The sequence below is a fragment of the Erpetoichthys calabaricus genome, chromosome 16 (assembly GCF_900747795.2).
Source record: "Erpetoichthys calabaricus chromosome 16, fErpCal1.3, whole genome shotgun sequence".
In the NCBI taxonomy this organism is placed as follows: Eukaryota; Metazoa; Chordata; class Cladistia; order Polypteriformes; family Polypteridae; genus Erpetoichthys; species Erpetoichthys calabaricus.
The window spans coordinates 44,685,191-44,699,738 of NC_041409.2; positions in this window are offsets into that span (position 1 = coordinate 44,685,191).

Here is a 14,548-nt window from a genome sequence, read left to right on the forward strand (position 1 = left end):
TAAAGACCGCGGTGTATCATCCTCAAACCGACGGTTTGGTAGAGAGATTCAATCAAACTCTCAAACAAATGCTGCGTAAGGTGGTCAGCGAGGATGGAAGGAACTGGGATCAGCTCCTCCCCCTCGTCCTTTTTGCCTATCGGCAAGTCCCACAAGCCTCCATGGGGTTCTCCCCTTTTGAATTATTGTATGAGCGACAGCCCCGGGGCATATTAGATATCCTAAAAGAAGGATGGGAAGAAGAGGCTCTTCCCTCTACAAACATACTGGAGTATATCGCGCATTTACACGATAGATTTGGAAAAATTCGGCCCCTCCTTAAAAGTCACATCGAAGAGGCCCAAGCAGCACAGGTCCGATATTACGACCGCGGCACGTCTCTCCGGGAGTTCCACCCGGGGGATCGTGTCATGGTCCTAGTGCCTACCTCCCACTCTAAGTTGCTTGCCCATTGGCAAGGCCCCTATGAAGTTAAGGAGAGGAAAGGACTCGTCGACTATTTGGTGAGTCAACCCAATCGTCGGCCGAGGGAGCGGGTTTATCATGTGAACCTGCTGAAACCATGGAAGGACAGGGATCCCGATCCCTCCTCCGGCCAGCCACGCTCACTCTTCGCTCACATGGCTAGCCTTAACTTTGGTGCGGATTTAAGTCCCAGACAACGGCAGGAGCTGGAAACAGTTATCCGGTCTGTCCGGGAGGTAGTCAGTGATAACCCCGGAAGGACCTCTCTGGTTGAGCACAACATTGTGACAGAGCCCGGGGTTATTGTCCGAGAACGCCCGTATCGTCTTCCCGAGGCAAAAAGGGCTGAAGTGGAGCTTGAGATCAAGCACATGCTGGAACTAGGTGTGATTGAAGAAAGTCATAGTCCCTGGTCCAGTCCCATTGTGTTGGTCGGTAAGCCTGATGGGAGTTGGAGGTTATGCAATGACTTCCGTCAGCTTAATCAAGTCTCCCAATTTGATGCCTACCCAATGCCACGAGTGGACGACCTTCTCGAGAGGCTTGGGCAGGCTCAATATTTGACCACACTGGACATGACAAAGGGGTACTGGCAGGTTCCTTGAATGGACTCCGCGAAGGTTAAAACCGCGTTTAGCACCCCTAGCGGACACTGGCAGTATCGTGTCCTTCCATTTGGGTTACATAGGGCTCCAGCAACCTTTCAGCGTCTGGTGGACAAAGTGCTCCGGCCTCATAACTCATACAGTGCTGCCTACCTCGATGACGTGGTCATCTATTCCAGCACATGGAGGGAACACCTAGAGCATGTCCGAGCGGTATTGCGGACACTTGGTGAGGCCGGGCTCCGGATCAATCCCAAGAAATGCTTCTTTGGATTGAGCGAGGCCAAATATTTAGGCTACCTGGTGGGTCGGGGTACCGTAAGGCCACAGTGCTCCAAAGTAGATGCCATTTTGAAATGGCCCCATCCGCGAACCAAGCGGCAGGTCCAAGCCTTTCTCGGGTTAGCGGGGTACGGTTTGTGCCCCGGTTCTCGGAGAGAGCAGCACCCTTGACTGATTTGACAGAGGGCCCCGAACATTGTGGTATGGACTGAAAAGACAGGCGCTGCATTTAGTGACTTGAAGCAGGCCCTTACGCCCGCACCTATTTTGATGGCACCTAACTTTTCTTTGCCTTTCATCCTCCAGACGGACACTTCGGACACAGGCCTGTTAACAGTGCTGAGCCATAGTGTCGATGGTTTGGAACACCCCATCATGTTCCTGAGCCGGAAACTGTTGGACCGGGAGACCAGGTATGCAGTGGTGGAAAGGGAGGCTTTGGCGATTAAATGGGCGATTACTCAGCTTAGGTACTACCTGTTGGGCCGGGAATTCACCCTTGTCACGGACCATGCACCTCTACAGTGGATGGCCCTGCACAAGGAGTCGAATCCATAGGGTCACCCGGTGGTTTCTTGACCTACAGCCATACAAGTTTTCGCTCGTTCATCGCCGGGGCGCTCTCCATGCCAACGCTGATGCTCTTTCTCGGGTTCACGACCTTTCGGTTAGGGTCGCCCGACCCGACGGGTCTGGGCTAATGGGGGGGCCTTGTCACACACGTGTGCATGGGAGGCAGCTAAAGGGCTTGAGTAAAGGCAGTTCTGAGGCATGCTGGGATGTGGCAGAGTGTACTGACTCTTTTTCTCCCTTCCCTGTAGACCATTCACGGGAGATTCCACCTGGATCTCTTGAAGTCACTTCCGGGACCGAGCCAATGGAAGGAGACCTTGCTGGCTCCGGCCCCTGTGATATCACGTCCGGGCTCGAACCAATGGCTGAAGAACATGAGCCCGATCCTTATGATCTCACTTCCTGTCTCCCCCTTTAAAAGCCTGCAACTTTTCCCTATTCCCTCAGTCTTGTTTTGGACTCGGGTGTATGCACAGCAGTGCCGTATATTTTAAGAAAAAAGCAACTTTGCAGCCAGGATACCAAATTATACGGGTGGCTGCCCCAAACCTTTATATGACTCTGTCTCGAGTTTGTGACAATATATATATATATATATATATATATATATATATATATATATATATATATATATATATATATAGTGATCCCTCACTATATGGCGCTTCGCCTTTCGCGGCTTCACTCTATCGCGGATTTTATATGTAAGCATATTTAAATATATATCACGGATTTTTTGGTGGTTCGCGGATTTCTGAGGACAATGGGTCTTTTAATTTCTGGTACATGCTTCCTCAGTTGGTTTGCCCAGTTGATTTCATACAAGGGACGCTATTGGCAGATGGCTGAGAAGCTACCCAAATTACTTTTCTCTGTCTCTCTTGCGCTGACTTTCTCTGATCCTGACATAGGGGGTGTGAGCAGGGGGGCTGTTCGCACACCTAGACGATACGGACGCTTGTCTAATAATGCTGAAAGATTATCTTCACGTTGCTACCTTCTGTGTGCAGCTGCTTCCTGAAGCGACATGCTGCATGGTGCTTTGCATACTTAAAAGCTCAAAGGGCACGTATTGATTTTTGACTTTGTTTTTCTCTGTCTCTCTCTCTCTCTCCCTGCTCCTGACGGAGGGGGTGTGAGCTGCTGCCTTCAACAGCTTTGTACCGGCGGTGCTTCGCATACTTAAAAGCCAAATAGCCCTATTGATTTGTTTGCTTTCCTCTGTCTTTCTGACAGACTCTGCTCCTGACGAGCACTCCTTTGAAGAGGAAGATATGTTTGCATTCTTTTAATTGTGAGACAGAACTGTCATCTCTGTCTTGTCATGGAGCACAGTTTAAACTTTTGAAAAAGAGACAAATGTTTGTTTGCAGTGTTTGAATGACGTTCCTGTCTCTCTACAACCTCCTGTGTTTCTGCGCAAATCTGTGACCCAAGCATGACAATATAAAAATAACCATATAAACATCTGGTTTCTACTTCACGGATTTTCTTATTTCGCGGGTGGCTCTGGAACGCAACCCCCGCGATGGAGGAGGGATTACTGTATATATTGTGACAGATAGAGGCGTGGAGCCACCTCTAACACCCTCAGGTACCACTCTAGACACCAGGTAAAAGTATAAATACTATTTTTTTTATTATTATAATGTGCACCAAGCACCCTCCACTCCACACTCATATAATCAATAAATTCTCAATAATACTACAATTCCTCCTTGCCCAGACACTTTGCCACCCTACCTCCCAGCTCAGCTCAGTGTACTGGGCTTCCCACAGTCCTTTTATAGCCCCTGACCCGGAAATGGTTCCTGGCCAAACCCACAAGTCCGTTTTCCTTCCGGGTCAGGGCAAACAGTCCTCTTCTTCATCCCGGGAGCACGTCGTTTCCTCCAGTCACGTGACTGTGACGCACTCCCAGGTTATAGGGCACGCAAGAGCCCACTAGTCCCCCTACAGTGACTCCCGGTGGTCCCCAAGGTATCCAGCAGGGCTGTGTATACAAACTACAAAGTCCATGAGGCCCTGCTGGAACTCGGGGCACCATCATGCTGTCCGGAGGGCTCCTCCTAGCGGCCTGGGGGTGGCGACCGGAGTCCATAGCCGGTCGTCCATCACAATATATATATAGTGGCAGGCAGCTGGGGGTCAGACCCAGGTGGGACACCCTTGTTAGTGTGGGGACCATGGGAACGGAGCATGAAGGCTTAATCCCACTGGGGCCCGTGGCCTGCAGGGCACGGCACTCTGTACAATCAACAACTCTGTTGAATGAAAAAAAGAAACCCTTTGCAGCTAGGAATATTATATGGGTGGCTGCCCCAACCTTTTTACGTGTGTCGAGTCTGTTCCTTTTTACAGTGGCGTACTCGGCAGGATGATGGCATCCTGGAGAGATCGGAAGGCAAACCTAAACCTAGGCTCAACACATGCTTATAATCCAACAAAATATCAGATGGGTAAGTACCGCTCCCGAGTTGCAGAGTGGGCGTCAGTCAGGGCGTGTCAGGGAAAGCTTGAATATGCTTTGACCCATCATCCTGTTAAAGGTCCGGGTAAAAATAGCCCCGGGAACCACAGGCTAGAGCCAAGTGCGTCAGGGAACGCATTGAGTGCTTATTATGGTGTGGGGACTGCCCCTACATATCCCACGAAGGGCAAGCCCTTTAATAAAGGTGGGAGAAAACCAGACAGGCAGGTGAAAAACATAATGGCCTGGACATATAACCCCGCTAAGGCAACTAAGAAACAGGCTGTGGCTTTATGGGCTAAGGTGGTTGGTTGGTTACAACCCCATAAAAAATCCAGCCACCTGATAGCGGAGCAGGTGGCCTGCGCCCTATTCCTCAAAAGCCTACCCGGAAAAATCTCCCAGCCAGCCTGGGAGTATACAGATATTGTCTTGCTAGCCGAGACAATAGATCACCTCAAGGCGGAAACCGGCTTGGGAGTGTCAGAACAGGACTCGTGTGAACCCGGGCGTGTTTGCGTCCCTAATATGGCTAAAATGTAAGGCATGTTCAAGTGGACCCTGGGACGCGCCGGCAGGCCCTGTGAAGCAATGAAGGGGTCTGCGGGGTTATGTGGGAGAGGGCACGGTGCGCTCTCGCTAATCCACTGGCCTTTTCACATATGGGAAAAGTGCTAGTCAATGGAATTAAAGTAAACGTTTTATTTGATTCTGGCAGTAACATTTCCATTGTTGCTTGCCATTTGATATTACCGCGACAATGGTGTAAGATGAAGACCCACATTACCTGTATTCACAGGGATGTCCAATATTATCAGATCAGCCAACTGCTTTATATATCAGGACGGCGTAGTTAAAAAGTTAACGGTGGCAGTGATGAATAATCCTCCCTTCCCCGTGATTCTAGGAAGAGATTGGGTCGACATAAATAGCGGTGATACAGGCACTTCTTCTCCTAGATCACTAGGTCTAGTCACGGACGTGGATTCCGCGCCCTCAACTTCCTCCACGCCGTGTATTCAGCCAGCGGAGGAGCGGACTTTGGCCTCTAGAGATGATGAAGAAACACCTGGGACGTCGCAACCCAAGACATCATCAGGAAGTGCCCAGACGACTCGGGACGAAAACCCACCCCTTGAGGTCGAATCTGATCCTCTCTCACATCTGCAGTTTCAATTCAGGCAGACGCCAGCTTCATTTAAAAGGGAGCAATGGAATGATGACTCCCTTAAATTTGCAAAGAATGCAGTCGTTCTGATAGATGGCCAACGCACCTCACATCCGATGCCCCAAGGTCCTCACTTTGTACTCAATAATGATGTTATACCGGGTGGCAGAGCATGAGGGACAGATGAGGTCACTGTTGTTAGTACCACGGACTTACTGGCAACAGGTTTGTGAACTAGCACATACCCATCTGCTGGGAGCCCACTTGGGCCCTGAAAAAACACTCTAGAGAATTAAGCTCCGATTTTTTTGGCCCGGGATTAACGAGGAGGTTCGCCACTTTTGCACATCCTGTCCAGAATGTCAAATGAGGCAAATTCCTAGGAGGGACCGTGCTCCTCTAGTTCCCTTACCCTTAATTGATATCTCTTTTGAACGTATTGGGGTGGACCTGGTGGGACCCCTAGAGCCCTCAGCCAGAGGTCATAAATATATTATGGTCCTGGTGGATTATGCTACCCGATTTCCAGAGGCTGTTCCACTGCACTCAGCTACTTCAAAAGCTATCGCACGGGAATTAGTAGGGGTATTTGCGCGTGTCGGAATCCCTAAAGAAATCCTGACGGATCAAGGGACTCCTTTCACCTCGCACATGTTCAGGGAGACTGCCAAGCTACTTCAAATAAAACATTTAAAGACTTCAGTATATCATCCTCAAACCGATGGTCTTGTAGAAAGGTTTAATCAAACTCTCAAACAGATGTTGCGTAAGGTAGTCAATGAGGATGGAAGGGACTGGGATCAGCTCCTCCCCCTCGTCCTTTTTGCATATCGGCAAGTCCCACAAGCCTCCACTGGGTTCTCACCTTTTGAACTGCTATATGGACGACAACCCCGGGCATATTAGATGTTTTAAAAGAAGAAGGGGAGGAAGAGGCCCTCCCATCAACAAATATATTAGAGTATATCGCGCAGTTACACGATAGATTTGAGAAAATTAGACCCATATTGAAAACACACATGGAAAAGGTGCAAACAGCTCATGCCCGATGCTATAACTGTGGTACGTCTCTGCGGGAGTTCTGCCTGGGAGACCGTGTCATGGTTTTAGTTCCTACCTCTCATTCCAAATTACTGGCTCATTGGATAGGCCCTTATGAAATTAAGGAGAGGAAGGGGCTGATCGATTATTTGGTGAAACAACCGAATCGTCGACCCAGCGAGCGGATTTATCATATCAATCTGCTGAAACCGTGGAAGGACAGGGATTCCGAGCCCTTCTCCGGACAGTTACGCTCTCTCTTCGCTCATCAATTACACCTTAATTTCGGAGACAATTTGACTCACCAGAAACGTCAGGATCTCGAAGCAGTTATCCTGTCTGTTCCTGAGGTAGTCAGTGAAAATCCAGGTTGGACCTCCCTGGTTGCGCATGACATTGTGACGAAACCTGGGGTTATAGTCCGAGAACGCCCATATAGAATTCCCAAGGCAAAAAAGGCTGAAGTGGAGTTGGAGATCAGACGAATGCTGGAACTGGGTGTGATTGAGGAAAGTTATAGTCCCTGGTCCAGTCCTATCGTTATGGTCAGTAAGCCTGATGGAAGTTGGAGGTTTTGCAATGACTTCTCTCGGCTTAACCAAGTTTCCCAATTTGACGCCTATCTGATGCCGCAAGTGGATGACATGCCAAATTTTTGACTAGATAGATAGATAGATAGATAGATAGATAGATAGATAGATAGATAGATAGATAGATAGATAGATAGATAGATAGATAGATAGATAGATAGATAGATAGATAGATAGATAGATAGATCTTCTCAGTCTGTCAGTGGAGCAGGACAGTGACAGCAGTCTGTCGCTGAAACTGCTCCTCTGTCTGGAGATGACATTGTTTAATGGATGTAGTGGATTCTCCATAATTGATAGGATGTCAAACCGTCCAGCTCCATGCCAACAATAGAGCCTGCCTTCCTCACCAGTTTGTCCAGACGTGAGGCGTCCTTCTTCTTAATGCTGCATCCCCAGCACACCACTGCGTAGAAGAGGGCACTCGCCACAACCATCTGATAGAACATCTGCAGCATCTTACTGCAGATGTTGAAGGATGCCAGTCTTCTAAGGAAGTACAGGCGGCTCTGTCCTTTCTTGCACAGAGAATCAGTATTGGCAGTCCAGTCCAATTTATCATCCAGCTGCACTCCCAGGTATTTATAGGTCTGCACCCTCTGCACACAGTCACCTCTGATGATCACGGGGTCCATGAGGGGCCTGGGTCTCCTAAAATCCACCACCAGTTCCTTGGTTTTGCTGGTGTTCAGTTGTAGGTGGTTTAAGTCGCACCATTTAACAAAGTCCTTGATGAGGTTTCTATACTCCTCCTCCTGCCCACTCCTGATGCAGCCCACGATAGCAGTGTCGTCAGCAAACTTTTGCACGTGGCAGGACTCCGAGTTATATTGGAAGTCCATGTATATAGGCTGAACAGGACCGGAGAAAGTACAGTCCCCTGCGGCGCTCCTGTGTTGCTGACCACAATGTCAGATCTGCAATTCCCGAGACGCACATACTGAGGTCTGTTTGTAAGATAGTCCACGATCCATGCCACCAGGTATGAATCTACTCCCATCTCTGTCAGCTTGTCCCTAAGGAGCAGAGGTTGGATGGTGTTGACTACTTTAGATATAACTAAGGGGTACTGGCAGGTTCCCTTAATGGACTCCGCTAAGGAAAAGATAGCATTCTGCACCCCTAGCGGGCACTGGCAGTATCGTGTCCTCCCATTTGGATTACATGGGGCACCTGAAACCTTCCAACATCTGGAGGATAAAGTGCTCCGTCCTCATAATTCATATAGTGCTGCCTACTTGGATGACATCTATGTTACTAAACCACAGTTTAATTTATGCACGGACGGCGGATGCACCGACGCGCATTCGCACTGCACCTCAGCGCCCCAGAGTCAAACCCAGCGGCTTCCCAGAGTCGGTAGGTGGCGCCCAAACAACACAACCTGTAAACTAAACTTGTTCTAATCCACTGTGACAGCAGTCAGTGTGGCATATTTGAATCACATAACTGTAATTCATGGAAAGAGCTCAACGATTAGTAATACAAAACCGAGCCCGTACTTCCCAGAGTCAGTACGTGGCGCCCAAACAACACAACCTGTAAACTAAACATGCTCTAATCCACTGTGCCAGCAGTCAGTGTGGCATATTTGAATCACATAACGGTAATTCAGTATTAAAAGTAAGTCAACTAACGGAAATACAAAAATGAGCCCGTATGGATAAAAACGATGAACAAAGGCGCCCACAACACACTTCTGAAACAGCACAGGCAAAGGAGTCACGGCTCCAAAAAGAAACAGCTCAACAATTAGAAATACAAAAACGAGCCCATTTGGCTACGACCTGTGAACCAAGTGGTACAGTCGGATCAGCAGGTAGTATTGAGGTGTGTCCATGGTGAAGAAGTCACCTATCCTCTGGTACCGGTGAACCTGGAGATTCAAGGTTTGGGTTATGAGTTACCCATGGGCGTATTAGACAACATGCCTTACACAATTCTACTAGGGTTGGACGTGCCAGGGATCGAAGATCTCTTACAGGGTACTCTGCAGGCGGAGACTCTGATGGTCACAAGAGCCCAGGCAGCAAGGCAAAAACAAAATGCCCAGGATGGCTGAGATGTGCTGCCGTTTGGGGAAGCTGACAAGACCGGCACTGTCCGTAAAGGCCGTAGTCAGAGAAGGCGTGAGAAGCTCTGGGGCGTACCCCAGAAGCAGGGTGAGCTCATATTGCCTTTGGATCTCACAGGAAACGGTAGCAACTTACCGAGTGATGTGGCCTCCGCTCAGCGGGACGATCCCAGTCTGCGTGTCTGCTTTGACAAGGCCACAAGGGGTTCGCAGTCTAAGACAGGAGAGAAATTTATTATTAAAGATGACCTCCTGTATCATCAAGATGACTACGGGCAGAGACTGGTGTTGCCATCTAGTCTGAGGGAGAAAGTGTTAAAGATTAGCCATAGTGTTCCCTGGTCAGGTCATTTGGGGCAAGTTAAGACATCCGATAGGCTAGCACGTCATTTTTATTGGCCTGGATGGTCTAAAGATGTAGCAAACTATATAAAATCATGTGCAGAATGTCAGAAAGTTGGACCAGTGAAGAGAGGAGACAAAGTTCCACTAATACCTTTGCCTGTAGTGGAAGAGCCTTTTTCTAGGATAGCGGTTGACATTGTGGGTCCTGTCGAACGTAGCCGCACTGGACATAAATATATTTTAGTAGTGTGCGACTACGCAACCCGGTTTCCAAAAGCCTTTCCCTTGAAAAAGACAAATGCAAGTAACATTGTGAGGGCTTTAATACAGCTATTTGCCGGAGTGGGGATCCCAAGAGAAATGTTAACTGACCAGGGGTCCAACCTAACAGCAAAATTGATAAGACAGGTGAATAGTTTGTTAGGAATTCGGGGTTAAGGACCACACCCTATCACCTGCAGACGGATGGGCTAGTGGAGCGATTTAATGCCACCCTAAAACAGATGCTGAGGAAATTTTTTAGCGTGACTGGATCAGATTGGGACCAATGGCTACCATACCTGTTGTTCGCTTACCGGGAGGTTCCGCAGGCATCTACAGGATTCTCTCCGTTTGAGCTGTTGTATGGTCGTCATGTGCGAGGACCCCTTTCTGTGCTAAAGGAAACCCTAGAGGCAGATAGAGACAGAACTGAATCCCAAAATGTGCTAACATTTGTCCTTAAGTTGCAGGAAAATTTTGCCAACCTGTCACAGTTTGTAAAAGTAAACATGGAAAAGGCACAAGCCAAGCAGAAAGCGTGGTATGACAAGGCAGTCAGAGACCAAAAACTTACAGTTGGACAGAAGGTACTGTTATTATTGCCTACTTCAGAGAGCAGTCTTTTAGCCACGTGGCAAGGGCCCTAAACTGTATTTGCTCAAAAAGGTCCTGTCACTTATGAAATTGATATGCCTGATCATCCTAGGAAATTAAGGCAAACTTTTCATATTAATATGCTGAAACCGTGGCAAGAATATACTAACCCTTCCAGTCAGCTATTGATTCGTAGCGTTCCGGAGAGAAGAGGAATCGGAGGAGCAGTATTTGCCATCATGCAGAGAAGTCCAAGTGGGACCGTCATTGGAACATCTAGAAGAGACAAAAAGTGCAGAAGTACAACAGTTGATTCCAGAGGGTCTGTTTGGATCTTTGCCTGGTAAGACTCCTCTAATACATCATGATATTCGCCTTACCTCCCCAGGTCCAGTGAGGACATCATATTGTAGGATCCCTGCACGCCTTCAAGAGGTTTTTAAAGAGGAACTGGAGCAGATGAAAGATTTAGGCATCATCGAACCTTCAGTGAGTGACTGGTGTAGTCCTGTGGTACTCGTTCCTTAAAAGAATGGACAAATGGGATTCTGTGTGGATTACAGTAAGCTTAATGCCATCTCAGCTTTCGATACCTACCCAATGCCTAGAGTGGACGAGCTAGTAGATCAGCTAGGTTCTGCAAAATATTTAACAACAATTGATCTTTGCAAAGGTTATTGGCAGGTCCCACTCACGGAAGAGGCAAAACCACTTACCGCTTTCAGGGCACAGGGTACAGAAGATTTATTCCCAATTTTTCTAAGATTGCAGTGCCCCTCACCGACCTGCTTATAGGATCTGCACCACGAAACATCAAATGGACAGAGTCATGTGAAAATGCCTTTCAATCTCTGAAAAAGATATTTTGTGAAAATGTTGTATTGCATTGTCCTGACTTTGCGAAACCTTTTGTTTTACAGGTTGATGCCTCTGGGGAAGGTTTAGGAGCAGCCTTGATGCAGGGGGAGGGTGAAGAGAAGAGGCCAATTTTGTTTATTAGTAGGAAGCTGTTTGACAAAGAGAAAAAGTACGCTACCTTAGAGAAGGAAGGATTAGCAATAAAATGGGCTGTAGACAGCTTAAAGTACTATCTTCTTTCCAACGAATTCATTGTGGAGAGCGACCACCGAGCATTGCAGTGGATCCAAAAGATGAGGCATTCTAATGCTCGGGTGGCCCGCTGGTATTTGGCACTCCAGCCATATAGGTTTCAGGTATGTTATGTTGCTGGGAAAAAGAATCTAATGGAAGATTATTTATCCCGCACATAGGACCTGAAGTCTTGAGGGGGAGGGTGTGTGGTAATGTGCCTTACTGGCATTGCCTAGAATGAAATAAAATTTGTCAAGTGTCCTCTGCAGTGGAGAGGCATTTGTTTGTTATAAAAAGTTAAAGTACAAAGAAAGGAAACTTGCCTTATTCCTTTCTTATACTATTGCAGATAGACATCTTCACAGACCTTATTAGCACCTTTTGGAGAGTGTTGCGGTAGGTCTCGGATAGACTGGTGAGACAGCCTTGCCATTTACCGGCCGGGATGGCATTGTCAGTCCTCCAGTCCTGTGTGTGCCTCACGCGACCTTATAACTCTAAAGGAGTAAAAGAAAGGGTGAAGCGTCATAATATGAGTTTACCGCAGTTTAGAAAAGGGATCCCATGTGTGTAGTTGTCTGGGCAGTAGCTCAAGGGTAAGGACGTGAATATTTAAAGTGCTTACGTTGCTTTAAGGCAGAAGCGCGGTTGGCGTCTGAAAAGCCGGCACAGCTATGCGCGCGCGCACCGGTTGCTTGATCTATTAATAGTATTTTTGCAGGGCAAGAGACGCCACTTCTTGCAAATGCGTTCTTGTCATCGCGTGGTTGTAGCGAGATGACTTAGGACAGCTTAATTGGTCAGCACAAGGGCGCCGAATATAAAAGGGACTCATGGTCCCTAGAGGTTGGTTCTTTCTGATTAGATCTTCTTGGAGAAAGGTACTCGGTAGAACAGCTTGGATTTACCAAACATTACGGCTTGTGCCTTGTTTTTGTAAATATTTGTTCGTGAAAATATCTCTGGAATATTTTTGGTGGCGGTATTTAATTGGGTTATGGGTATTGGTGCACTGTTGTTTGTATATAGCCACTATTTTTGAACATCATTTATTTACTGTTTACGTGTGTCTTTTGCAGTATTTAACTGTGTTTTAATATATAAATTCCGCAGGACATTATTTTTGTTAAGTGCACCTTTAAATAAAACTTCACTTTATTTTTCAAAAATCCAACCCTTTTTGTGTCTGTGTCTCCCTGTCTTACACTATCATCCTGGTCACGCTCAGTCCCACATACTAGACACCTAGAGTGTAGACTGGTGTTCCTAATTCCAACTGCCCTTACAGTGGATGGCCTTGCACAGGGAGTCCAATCCATGTGTCATGAGGTGGTTTTTGGATCTACAGCCATATAAGTATTCGGTCATTTATCGCCGGGGTGTCCTGCAAGCCAATGCTGATGCTCTTTCCAGATGCCATGACTTCTTGGACCGGTACGCCCGACCCGATGGGTCTGGGCTGAGGGGGGGCCATGTCACACATGTACGAATAGGAGGACATTGTGTGGACCAAGTAAAGGTAATTCCACGCCAGGCCGGGGGGGGCGGGGTGCACTAAACCATCTCCTGCTATCTCTACAGACCAGCCGTGGGAAAACCTATCTGAATCAAGAATGTCACTTCCGGTTCCGGCACCCAGAAGAATGCCACTTCCAGTTCCGGCGCCCAGGCTGATGCCAGAGAAACATCATTTCCGGTCACTCTACATCACTTCCGGTTAACATACATCACTTCCTGTCTGACCACTTAAAACCACCATCTTTTCCAACCTTTATCAGTTCTGTCTTGGACTCTGTACGATCAACAACTCTGTTGAATGAAAAAAGAAAACCTTTGCAGCTAGGAATATCTGCCCCAACCTTTTTACGTATGTCGAGTCTGTTCCTTTTTAAAATATATATATATTTACACACACAAACATGGGGGGGGTCACAGTTGTACCACAACCTACTGTATTTACACCACAGTCCATGTCAAATGTGAAAATTGTTCTTAATATTAATTTACAATATGAAGTCTTGCTTTACACACATTTAAAACTTTGAAATTACAAAATATTGACAAATATTGTTAATGATATTTAAATGACAAAAAAAACTTGCTTTTTAATAATGTTAGTCTACGTATTTTACTATAGCAACATAAGCACTTTCTTGTTTTTACGAAGTTAGAAATTACGCATGGTTTAACAAACTGATTTGTTCCAGGAGATTTGAAATTTGAAGCATTTTCTGTTACTTATTTTATTCATCAAAGGTACAGATGCTGCAAGTTTGTTTTTTAAATATTTTGTCACAGTGGTACATATAATGGAGGTTTGCTAAGACTGGCACGTAACAGTTTGTACAGGCAGCTGTTGCTAGCAGAAATGTAATCACTTGTGAATACTAAGGGTCTGTAGTGCTGATGGAAGCATGTATCGGGCGTGTAAATGCAAAATATAAAAGGTTAAGGGACCTCTCAAGGTAAGTATGAAACCTTACACTTATCTGTAATTGAAATTGTACAGAGAATATGTTGGTTTCTTGAACGCCTTTCACCGGTTAGAAAAGCGTTTGCGACTCTCACTAGAGACACTTGTAAATATGCCTGAGAATTAGTGTGTGACATCACAATTTCAGGAGGTGGGATTTTTTTGTACAAACACCAGGGTGGGCAGTGTCGTCCTGGAGAGCCGCAGTGGCTGCCAAAGCGCCATTGTGTAGAATCAGATTTTACACATATGTAGTTAATTTAAATAATTGATGTAGTGATTATACATTTGCAACTTTAACATTTGAATGTTAATCATATTTTAAGGCTGCAGCTAGATTTAACTTAACATGAATGCTTTCTGTATTGTGATTAGTTGTTTGAGGGATGCGGTAGACTAGAAAAGATGGAAAATCTCTGCTTTTTGGGCTGTAAGGTGAAACTGAGACTGTGATAATCAACAGCTGAGAGGCCTTCCTGTTCACATCTTTTTTTCTGTGCCTCCAACCTGCATCA